The 13,188-nt window shown below is 29.7% G+C and overlaps 1 pseudogene; it reads left to right on the top strand.

Annotated features, from left to right (window-relative positions):
- LOC132942855 (zinc finger protein 271-like) overlaps window positions 1-5,826 on the top strand; it is a 59,286-nt pseudogene extending 53,460 nt beyond the window's left edge.
- Window positions 5,827-13,188: the final 7,362 nt, after the last annotated feature.

Genomic DNA, 13,188 nt, shown 5'->3' with positions numbered 1-13,188 from the left:
TATTGGATTGAGACAGAAAAAAAATGTTGACGAAAAACATTTTTCCATCACATGTATCACAGTAGTAAATTTACAACTTACATTATGGTGTAGTTTTTACAAACGGTTTTCAACCATTATTATTTGTTGTTTTGCACCTAATGCATTTGATACGTGAAAAATTGGTTTTGTCCTAAGATTTGGCAACTCTCCGAAATTTTCAATAAATTGCAATGTTTTTATATTGTGTATAGACAATTTATTCACGTATACACCTTCATCGGTTTCTACTATAATATTTGGCAGCACTCCAGTTTTTAGAGTTTATTGTGTGTTCGTTAAATGAAAGGTACGCTCTAATAAAAATCTGAATATCCGAAAACAAAATAGACGTGCTTTTTGAGAATTGATACCTAAAAATTCCCCGATCCTTCCTAGAAATAAAACACATTTTCAATAGGTACCTACTAACTTAAAAGATAAAAGAAAACCATTGAACAAGTTTTTGTATCGTACTTCTTCAGCTTTCAAGTAAGTTGGAGTAACTGCATTTTTTTAATCTTGTATATAATATAAATTTATTATACTTACACAAATATTGTCGAATAAACATTTAAATGCAAATGAATAAATACTAGAAAATTGATTTTTATCCTTAAATTAACTATATTAAAATATTCAAAATATGTGCTATACATATAGAATATTGATATTTTAAATTTCAAACTATTTTTTGTTAATTTTTATGAATGTTTATACAACTCAAAAAGCTTGAAAAATTTAAAACAAGGTTTCTCATAAAATGTTTTTTTACAGAAATTTAAAAATAGTAAAGTTACATAGGCATGAAGTTGTACGCTGTAAAAGTTAAGCATGAATTTCAAGGTAAACTATTTGTTCGTTATCGACAGAAAACCTTAATGGGGAATGTCATATTCAATTTTTAAATCTTAGATATAAAAAGATAATTTTTCATGAATTACTTAACTCAAAATAATATTCAAATTTTATGTTACTTTTATGAATATCATCAAAATTCTAACTTTAAAGTTTAAACACTTATTAAAAATCTACATCAAATTGATAATATAATATGTCTTAAATAGCTTTTAATCCTCACCAAAAAAACAATATCGATTTTGTCCAAAACTAGTAGATATTAAAAATGATAAAAATTCCTGTTTTTCCTTAATTTCCCCCCTCCCCGATTATTATTATTAAGAAAAGTACTAGGAATTTTCAATGTTTACCTCTCGAAAGTACTATCTGGCTCCGCTCAGATGTTATTTATTATGTTCTGATGTGAAACACGACTATGATAGCTTATAATTATAATTGCAAAAATGATAATATTAGGCAGACAACAATAAATCTGGGGGGGGGGGGGCTAATTCTCACACCGGAGATACTCCTGTATAGTTATGTATGATTTTATAGGAATTATTTTTAGCCACGGACTTTAAAGTACTGTCAGTCCACAAAGGAATAAAATAATATACTTCGGTACCTATAGGTACTACCAATATATTATTACAAAGGTAATACTACTCTATGGTTATAAAAATGACGTTTAGACGTCTAAAACAAAATGAAGGGCCGTGAGTTTTCCAGTTCGAAATAATACCATTGAAAATATAACATATCATTATACTAATAATATTACGTGTAACATAATAATATTATATTACGCAACAAATATACGTTATGCATATTTTTATTAGAACGGTTCTCGTATTGATTACTATTTATACAATAATATTACAATACATTTCGAAGGCATGAATAGTTGATACGCATACACAATATAGAAGGCACAAGCATTGATCCAGATAATAGATTTCTGGAGTCCATGAGGTTTGACGTAATTTTCCTGAACGCTGTTGGGCGAGTTTTGAACGAAAAACGATGATGTGTTGATGCATCGAAGAAAAACATAATATATTATAATTAAAATATATATTTAACCATAATTTCTATGGCGTATTTCAGTATTTTTTACTCATTCCGAAGCTAAATGCTTTGTAACGTACTGTAATGACTATTTGTAGTTCATCCGACCATTGCAATTATTACAGTTTCGATGAAATCAATGTTTTAAAACATTTGAATAACATTTTTGGAAAATTATAAGAAAATATAAAATCTGAAGTCACTATTACTGGGTCCAAACAGGATTATAAACAGTATCGTTAATCCAAGGGCAAACTGTACTGCTGGCAACTATACACACTATACACAGTGGGTAATGGTATTTTATATTTTCTTCCTGGCCTGAATACAATCACCTGCATTGTAAATTATAATTGTTGAAATGATTTTGAAAAAAAATGTGGGTATTATAGTTGATAAAAATTAAATTCAAGCAATTTGACTTTTGAAATGTAAATAACTCTAATATTATTAATTTAAAATCTGACTTAACCGTTTCTCACAACAATCGTCCAATTAAAGTATCGAAAAAATCCATCGAAAGGTCTTGTTTGTAATTTTGAACAAAATAAAGAAAAATTATATTATTTATTTCTATAGTTAATATTGTGTGAACTTGTAGTTATGTTTTATACGATTTGAAGTTATTTAACGTTATTCGTATCAATATATTATTATTCATTATATTATATATTTTATCTATACTCAATCCAAATACTTTTTCCTAAGTATTTCAAATATTTTATATTTTTTTTTTTTTTACAGTTGCTTATATATTTTCTATTAGTTCCCCACCATTACCGATACGAGATTATCCTGAATTGTAATATTATGGGGTATACAACTGTATATTATATCATATTATATTTATTATTGTAATATGATCTTGTTGGTAAATAAATATTATTAGCATAATATTATGACAACATAAAAAGTAATAATCCAATAATTTAACTTCACTTATTTTTTTGTAAAATATACATTTTCTAACTCTCCTGGAAATTATCCAACTTAATAAAGTGATATATATTATGTAAACAAATAATTATTATTTTCGGTAAATAACACAGGAGTATAGATTTTATAGACCTTCAATCTGTGCGAATCTACGTCTACGTAGAGTTTGTGAATTAATTAAGCACATTCGTCGTAATGACAAGTTTGAATTTATAAATAGATTTTTACATTTATTATAAATTGTTTAAAAATGACAAATGGGTATCTATTAGCAATTATTTGTAAAAATATTTAATTTTCTTGATTAAAAATATCATTGCAGATTAGAATCGAATTTAAAACTTATTAGTTATTACTTGTATGAATGCAGTATGGAAACCAGATAGCTCCTCTAAAGAAATATTTAAACAAGACACAATTTTACATAAAATAATTACATTTTGTAATGTTCATTTTCCAAGTATACATTTTATTCGATTTGACAATTCAACATTATAAATGACTAAATTGTCTAATATAATAATATTTCAAAAGAATACACGGCATTAAATGTATTATTTTTTCGCATTTAATAAAATATTCGTTTAGTATTAGTATTTTGGAAAAATTTGTCCGTATTATACTGTATGTAGTATGAAGATAAAAGCTTATACGTATATGAATATATTATCGAAACATTAAGTTTATTATATTATTTTTAGCTTACCTCATTTAATGGTCATAAGAAATGTCATGGAAATTGCGGGTGTCATAAGATCCAAGCTCTAGTTTCAAAATATGTGATAAGATACCTACAAAGTTATGTTCTTAAAAATGCTCTTAACATTTAAGAATAATCAAAATTGTATAAATTATATTACGAATGAGGAAATATGTCAAACTTAATATTATATTGTGATGCTTTCATGGCTGCTCTTTTTTTTTTAGGAAGAGAGGTGCAATATTGTCTCTTTCCCCTTGGTAGAGGTCCGAGATGGCGAGATATCATTTTGATTTTTTAATACAGACACAATAGTATCAGGCTAATAAATGTTTATAGTTATGTACTTAAATCCGTTACATAATATTGTAGCTGGTAGGTGGTATAGATTATGCTAAAACTTTAAAGTAAAGACGCATTCAACCTTAATCACAATATTTATTTTTTTACAATCGAATTTTGGTAGATTTATAAATAATAAATAAATTTGATAAATGGCTCATTAATTTAAAAATAGCTTTGATGACCGTAAGTTGTGAGTGCCTCAAAAAATGTTGTTTCGTTGTTGGACAGTATTTTACGTTTACGAAGTTCATTTTTATTCACAATTATACTTATAAAATGTATAGGTACAGCTGCAGCATTTAAATTTCAATTAAGTAGTATTATTTACGTTAATAGGTACTATAATAATATATAAACCATAGACTACATTTTAGTGAAATTTTTTTTTTCTAATGAATAGTATCTACATAAATCCATATTCAATATTATAATCATAAAAGAATTCTAAATTTAAAATAATTTAGTAATTCCAATTTTAAAGCAAATTTATCACATGCTTGAAACCAAAAAAAATATTAATAATAAATAATTATATTAAGGTTAATTTCTAACTCATCATGTTCGGCTATCTAATGGTGAGAAAACATATTAAGAGGACGACGATTGAATAAAAATTTCAAATTTATGTTCGAGTTCGAAAGCTTATGCTGACTAGTGAGAGTAATTTCAAGACGTAACTTTTATAACACACTTTATGTACTAAATATATTTTTACTTGCAAACTTAATATTATTTATTGCAGGTACCTAACTCTAATCAAAAATTATTTACAAATTTACTACGTTCTTGGTGCCTATATTCAAGTTACTAATAATTTTCCCTTAAACTATATTAATGAAAACACTAAACTATATTTACATTTGTTTAATAATTATAGGTAGATTTATAAATCGTTATACGTAACTTTTGTTGTACTCATAATATTATATTGATTAAGAAGTTGTATCGTACAATATTTTTTAATCAAATAAAACGTATCGTGTCTTAAAAGTTATAATAGTTGTTTTTAATAATGGTGTTTGACACGAACCTCTTGAACTTATACATCCACCAATAAAGATACCCTCTAGTTCACACCAGGTTCCTTCACAATATCGATTATTTTGGTAACATAAATTATTGATATATAATTATTTGGTTCTCTAATTTGAGAGTTTTTTGATTATACCAATGGTAAATTTCAAACTGAGGTCGCGCTCTGGCGGTAGTTATTTATACAAATGGAACTTGGCAGTAAGCTGATCCATCACAGAGAAGATTCTATTATCACCAGAATAACAGAGTTTATTTTAAAAAAACGTAATCACTTATAAGTGATAAGTAATAAATGCAGTCTGGTTTCCCTCTTTTTATTTTCTAATAATGAAGTCCAGTTTTAGATATTAGAGTGATTTAACCTATATCATTAAACTTATAGATTTGAACTTCACCTGTGTCATTTCTATGGTTTTTTACGATATTTTAATTGTTTAGTGAGTTATGAGTATGTAAAATAATAATATTTTAAAATGCTCATAACTCACTTAAAAATTAAAATATCAACATATTGTGTGAGACTCGCGACGTCCTCTTAAGATTATACGTGTACTAGTGAATCCGTTATCGATAAATATTACAGTAAAGTTCTTTAACGTTCTTATTTAGATGTGAATAAAACTTCTGTTAAGGATAATAAATTAGAATAAATTATTAATTAAATAGATTTGATGAGTAGTTATTTTAATTATTTTAATTCCAAGTTAGATTTAGTTTTAAATGAGATGAAAGCCCCAAAAGCGGAAAACTCTGAAATAAATTTAGAAGATATAAAACTTAACAGTGAAATTGATGCATTAAAAATAAAACTAGATGAACTGGAAAAACACAACCTTTGTCACAGTATTGAAATAAAGGGAATATCAATGTCTCTAAATTAAAATTGTTTAGATATTAATTAAACAATTTCTAAAACTGTTGAATGTAACGTTATCGTTAATTTGGCATATAGAATTAACATGATGGAGAACATCTCAGAAATATTAATAGCAGAGATTAGCTCAGTGGAAATGAAAAACGATTTTATCTTTTAAATTAAAAAAAAAAACAAATTTTAATACAAAGTTGATTGCCAATATCTGGTTATCAGACGTTAAAATATTTGTGAACAAGAGACTCACCAAATTCGAAAAAAAATGTTTGGATTAATAGTTCTCAAAAACCTGCTAGTCAGAAAAGAACATGGCTCTAAAATAATAACAAATAATAATTAATTTTGAAATAGATATTAGTAACTATACCTACATCACTTACTTTGAGCATATCTATAATATATGAAAAATGTATAAAACATAGAATATTTAAATATTTAAATAACAATAACTTTTTCTCAATTAATCATTTTGGTATATTGAATGGAAAATAAACTAATGACGCATTATTAAGCCAATTTAGAATATGACAAATTAGATAATAACTTCAAGGTTTTAGGATTATTTCTAGATAAGTATAAAAAAGGCACTTGATTGTGTTAACCATAAAATACTGTTAAAAAAATTGTATTTTTGTAGCAAAACGTATGTTTTATTAAAATTTTACCTATCCAACATAACACAAATTGTTAAAATGAATAATTCAGTAAGAAGGTACATCACTTGAAATTACACATAGTGTTTCACAAGGCACTGTTCTTGGCCCTCTTCTATTCATAATAATATATATAAATGGGATATTAAATATTGGTTTTAATGGAAAAATAATCTGTTATGCTTACGATACTGCTAAATTAATGTGTATCAATAGAAGCAATATATATAAATACAAATAGTATTATTAATGATTAATGATATTAATTATACTAAAGATTGCTTTAATAATAATTAACTAGAATTAAATTTAAATAAATCTAAATATATGAACTTTAACATTAATAGATGTAATTAGTTCAGATTTAAAAATGTTTATACCTTCATCGAAATGTCAATCTAATCGTTGTTATAATTGCGTTGTTCTTGAGAATATAAATTTTGTTAAGTATTTAGGTCTCATTGTAGGCAATAAACTTAAATGGAGTCGTCATTTAAATAACCTTAAGATAGTATTAGAAAATGTTTTTATATTTTTTATGATCTACAGCATATATCCAAAGAGGACCCTTACATTAATTTTACCTTTCTAAATTTTTTTTTTTTTTTTAAACCACTCAAAGGCTTTTTTTATTATAACTATCAATGATCTTTAACAATACATTTAAGAGGTGTACACTGTACATACATATTAAATATTAACAAATTAATGAATAAATATTTAGTAAATATATACAAAAAAGAAAAAAAATATGTTTGAGTTATCACTCCCAGTGGAGAGGTCCTTAGTCTAATAATTTATACTAAGTCATATGGTCTTCGGCGTTTGAGACACCTAATGTCTTGAGAGTTATCAAGTAGTTAAATTGCTGCTGGATTGGTGTGTTTATCTAGTTTTTGCTCGTGTTTTCTGGCAAACTTGGTAATCTCTTCCTGGACGGAGGTCATCATCAAATCTCGGTGGATAATGTCATTTCTGTCGTACCGTGTAACGAGACAAAACCGGACGCCCCGCTCACGTGGCGCACTCTCGTCACTAACCATTTATTCTCGCGTACCAAGTACCACGACGCGCTCTTTCGCATCAATAACGCATTACGCCCGCTGAACGCAGCAATATCCGTTAACGACGCAACCTAGAGCGCGTTAAGAAGCAAACTGGCTTTGCGACGGCGCGCCGCCCGAGTTAATAAACGCATGTTCGTACCGAACCCATCAACTTAAAACCCTTCTGAGGACATCATTGAAATCAGTATGTTCCGAACTATCGGTAATAGATTTCAATGGGTTTTAAGTTAAAAAGAAAACATGACAATCTTCAAAAACCTATTACATGTTCTATGCATCCCGTAAAAGTCATGACTATGATAAGTTCCAGCCAGAAACACGGCAGACACCAGTTTCCCCGCCGAGTTCGGTATATTAGTGAGCCGGACGATAGTAAATCATCGTTATACACGGACGCTAATTACCAAACATATAACAGCATTGCCCTCAGACTGAGTAAGCCGGACGATATTAAAAACATCGTTACACACGGATGCTCAATAGTCTGTCCCGGCATTCCCTTTCCGCTTCGTACGCTGTGGAAAAGTGTGTTGTTGTCACTCTTTGCTCTACGTACACTCTGTGAGACGACCAATACCAGGCACCGCAGTAGTCAATCCGTCAGTCGAGTCGAGAACGTCGCCGCCGTCCTCACCTACAACCCCATTCTCCGTCCACGCCGGTAAGTCACTATAAAGTGTTACCATGCCACTGTACGAGCCATTGTTATTGAAAGTACGCCGCCATCGAGAGCAGAGCATACTTCACCAGCTACCGAACAAAACTGTGAGTTATATGTTCACATTCCCACCCCTTTATGTAACCCCATTAAATATTTTTATTGTACACTCTGATGAGTATAATTAAAATAATTCATAAAATATTGTTATACAAAACATTTGAATTATATAAAACTTAGATGATGAGCACATTGGTTCAAAACATGATATTTCAATAAATAAAAACAATTTAATACCAACCAATTGCGTTTCATTACAACCGGTATGCTGCGACAATAGTACAGAGAGCAATGTTTTGGCAACGTTGGATTATCTCAATATTGGACTAACTGGTACAGCCCCACAGCTGTATTCCATAGGTCCATATTGGTTTAATTATCGCTACATACAAAAGACGTTTGCATGTGAGATCTAATTCGGAGTGTTTACCGATTAGCCAATAAAGTTTCCTCAATTTAAGTTTAATTTGCATTTTTTTCTGGCAAACATGATGTTTCCAATTTAATCGTGAGTCGAGGTGCATTCCTAGGTATTTTTCAGAATCGTTTTGTGGGATGATCTGCTGATCCAACCATACTGGGTAGTATACACTTTTACGCAAAGTATAATTTACGTGTACCGATTTTTTGCTGTTAATTTTTATTTTCCAACGCTTGGTCCAATTGGAGACGTTTTTAAGTGTTCGTTGAAGTTGATCAGTCGCAGTTTTCTGGTCTTCATCAGTTGCCAGTATTGCTGTATCATCGGCAAACATAGATGTCATAGAGTAGTTGGTAGTTGGAATGTCAGCTGTGTAAAGTAAATACAAAAGGGGTCCGAGGACACTGCCTTGTGGTACTCCAGCTGATATGTTTTTCCAGTCAGTTATAGCTTTATCGTTTGACGTTCAGACAGATAGGATTCAATGAGTGCGCACCAAGTGTGTGGCAGCTGTTCACGTAGCTTAATATGTAATCCTTTGTGTCAAACTTTATCGAAAGCTTGTGCAACATCAAGGAATACCCCACAGCAATATTTTTTTTCCTCTAGTGCATTGTTTATCACATTTGTGACACGATGAACCTGTTGAATAGTTGAGTGTTTATTCCGAAATCCAAACTGGTGTTCAGGAATATGCTGTTATTGGTTTTAATCGCTTTAAAAGTAGTTTTTCAAATAATTTTGATAAGCTTGGAAGAAGCGATATTGGTCTGTATGAAGTTACGTGTTCTGGGGATTTCCCTGGTTTAAGTAGCATGATTACTTGAGCTCGTTTCCATTGTTTAGGAACGTATTCTGTACGCAGGATGGCATTGTATATGTGTGTTAAATTAATCATAGCATTTTTGGGTAGTTCTTTCAGCATTTTTGGGTTTATTTGGTCGTATCCAGGCGCTTTTTTTAGATTGATATTCGTATTGATTTCGTTTGCAATTTCGATTGGAGTGAAGAACTTAATCTTTTCACGTATTTCGTTCAATGGTTGACACTGTTCTATATCGAGTTCAGAAGCGATATTGTTCGGCTGGAATGCACGTTCCAGATGACGTGCATACGTTTCAGCTTTGTCTTGATCACAGCGTGACCATGATCCATCTACCTTGTGAATTGGTGGTACATAGACTCTGGGCTTTTTCATTTGTTTTGTAGCCCTCCACAACGAATAATCAGTGTCTTTCGTTGCAGAAAGATTACTCAAGTAAGATTTGAACGTTTCGTTTTTGACTTCTTTTATTTTATCATGTAAAAGTCTGCAAGTGCGGTTCCAGATGGTTTTATCCAATGGATCTCTCGTACGGTGCCATTTTTTCCGCGCTTTTCATTTTTTCTTTACTAACTCCCTGATTTCCATAGGGTAGGTGATTTCACGGTTACTTCTTGCTGGTATTTCAGGTGTTGCCAATTTCGCTACTTTAATAACATTGTTAGTTAGTTGTTCGATAGCGCTATAAATTTCAATTGGCGTTCTAAACCTTACAGTGAGGGTTAACATTTCATCTAGATTAGATCTAAAAATGTCCCAGTTCGTTTTTTTATTTGGTAAGCGACACCTTACGTTGTTTCATTATAACATTTGAGCTTAACGTGAGAAGCACTGGTATGTGATCTGACGTTAATGCCACGAGTTCTATTATTTCGACATAATTAGAGGATATACCTTTCATTACGAAGAAGTCTAGTAAATCGGGAATATTGTTCTGGTCAGATGGCCAATATGTTGCTTTTCTAGTAGAAATTATTTCAGCATTGGTATTGCTTGCAGCTTTTAATAGAGCACGTCCCTTAGGGGTGATAAGTCTCGAACCCCAATATGTATGTTTAGAATTATAGTCTCCTCCAGCTATGAATCTAGCGCCCAAGGTATAGAAAAATTCTGTGAATTTAATTTCATCTGCACCCCCTTGCAGTGGACAATAAATTGCAGTGACTATGAGGTTGTTTATACCGTCATTTACGATAACACTGGTAGCTTGTATATGGTTTTCAGAGTATTTTACGTGTTCATAGTGCTTTATGGACTTTTTTTTTATTACAGCAGAGCCACCACAAGCTCTACCACTGGGATGTAATGTGATATACGTTTGGTAGTTTCTTATCTTCAGGAAAGTCCGCGTTGTAAAGTGTATTTCTGATATAAGAGCTATATCGATAATATCTCTATGTAGGAGGTCTTCAAGCTCCTGTTTACGCTGTACTAGCCCATTGGCGTTCCATGTAATGATCCTAAGTGTATTGTTCATTTCTTTTTCCGTTTGGTGTTTTTGGACTTAGTATGTTTTGTTTCTAACTTGTCCATTCTCGCTGTAATATTTACTAGTGTTTGTGTTACATTAGTTAACGCAACTAAAATATCATTAAGTCTTGGATCATTATTTTCGTTAGGTTGATGTATTGACATTTGAGGTATAGAATGGTTGTCTCTTAGAGCACTTGAAGTAGCACCTTTATAAATAAAATAAAATTTTAAAATTATTATGTGAGATATATTGTTATGAACAATTTATATAGGTATTACATTTTAAATGTCCGATTTTTTTTTCCAATTATGGTGTTTTTAAATACAAATTAAAAATGTCAATAAAATGTTCTAAACAATTTATTTTTACAGAAATTAAAAATATAAAAGATACATATTATGTACAATTTCGTTATAAACACTTTAACTTAAAATTATGATGGAATCGGATACTTAAGCCCAAAATTAAAACTGTAGTTAGAATGTTTTAATTAAAAACATATTATTTATAGACTTAAAACTTTTCATCACTATGCAAAAAATAATTATTTACTGTATACAAAAAAAATTTCAAAATAATTAGATAAGTTTTAAGCTATTTTTACCACCAACCTATTTACTCCGTTCTACACGTCGCGCATCGGCGTTGACCCACAAGCTAATAAAATTATTTGAAATAATATACTAATAATTACCTATCATATTATAATATAATTCGATTTATTTTAGAATTACATTAGTTCAACCTATTTATTTAGATAATTTACTAACAGTAATATAATAATTATTGTATAAATATCTTTAAAATTAGGCTGACAGGTCAGGAGGTGGTCTTTTTAAAACTGTCTTCTAAGTACCTACGCCAAGACCATTTTATAAGTTAGTGAAATTGCCTCTAATGTATTTATTACTACATTCTGTGTTTTTGAACAGAAATTAAAATGTAAAATTTAAGTACTTAGATGTAATCATATAAGTATAATGTACATTTATGTACTAAGTAGTTGTTGAAATTTAATTTGATTAGATTTAGGATTTTGGTCTTTAATAAAGATAAATAACACGACTTTATGACTATGATTATACTGTAATAAAACTAAAATATATTTTGCTGTCGTGAGGTGAACAAATTAAACCTATTCTAAATGCTGCACATTTTAAGAAGAGTTTCTGAACATGCTCAAGTTGTGGTTGGTCAACTGACGTTTATGCGTTCTATATAATACATACTAAAACATCCCGTACTAAGGAACAATAATGAATAAAGTGTTTAGCAAAGCTTAGGTTTCCAAGTTTATAGCAGTTTGCTTTATGAATTCAAGTAACTTCAGAGCACGGCGATAACATAAAATTAAATAAATTAAATTTAAGGGTAGAAGTCGAGAGAATGGGTTAATCGAATACCGAGATCATTGACATAATTTAATGTGTGGATTAATAATTATATGTATATTGAATATACCTATACTTATAGGTCAGGGGTGGCGAACCTTTTTTGGGTCAAGTGCCAAAATTTAAAATCAAGTTTTTTGAAATATGTTCACGTGCCACCAAAAAAAAAAATGAATTTTACTAGGTAAGATGAAAAGAAAAAGCATGCAATAATTAAACACATTTTATTAGGTATATACTATATAATTTAATAAATAAATAATAAATAAATAGTGTATATGTAAAGTGTTATTTCATTTATTAATGTGATTTCTGTTGTTATTTTTTAGAAGATAACATTTTAATATCTGGAGTATAGTGCATCTTTATTTGATAGTGCACGTGAAATAAAACATTTTAGTTCATCGGCAGATTTTGTTAACAGTGTTTTATGAATAGTTTTAATATGACGTTTGACAGATGAAGTCCGACATCCAACACTTTCTGAACACAGTACACATAACGCTTTATTATTTTTGAATATCATACCATATTTGAATGTCCACCATTCTTGAAAGTTTCGACTCGTTGATTCTTCATAACATTTCATTTTTTTTGAAAGTGACATATTAATAACATACTCGTATTTATTTGATTATCAATAATCACAATAGTTGACGACGGCCGATGGGTAACTAAATTATAAGTTCGTTTGAACCTTGAACGGCTGACAAATGTGCAATTGTTGTTATCGCAACCGGTCGCGGTATCGGTAAATTTAAAATAAACTTCGTAATCGAATGTTGGGTACTTTGTACTTCTATCGTAGCAATAAGAGTACAA

Source organism: Metopolophium dirhodum, chromosome 1 (assembly GCF_019925205.1).
Source record: "Metopolophium dirhodum isolate CAU chromosome 1, ASM1992520v1, whole genome shotgun sequence".
Taxonomy (NCBI): Eukaryota; Metazoa; Arthropoda; class Insecta; order Hemiptera; family Aphididae; genus Metopolophium; species Metopolophium dirhodum.
Note: the sequence above shows the minus strand (reverse complement) of the source record. Positions and strands in the feature narration are given on the sequence as shown.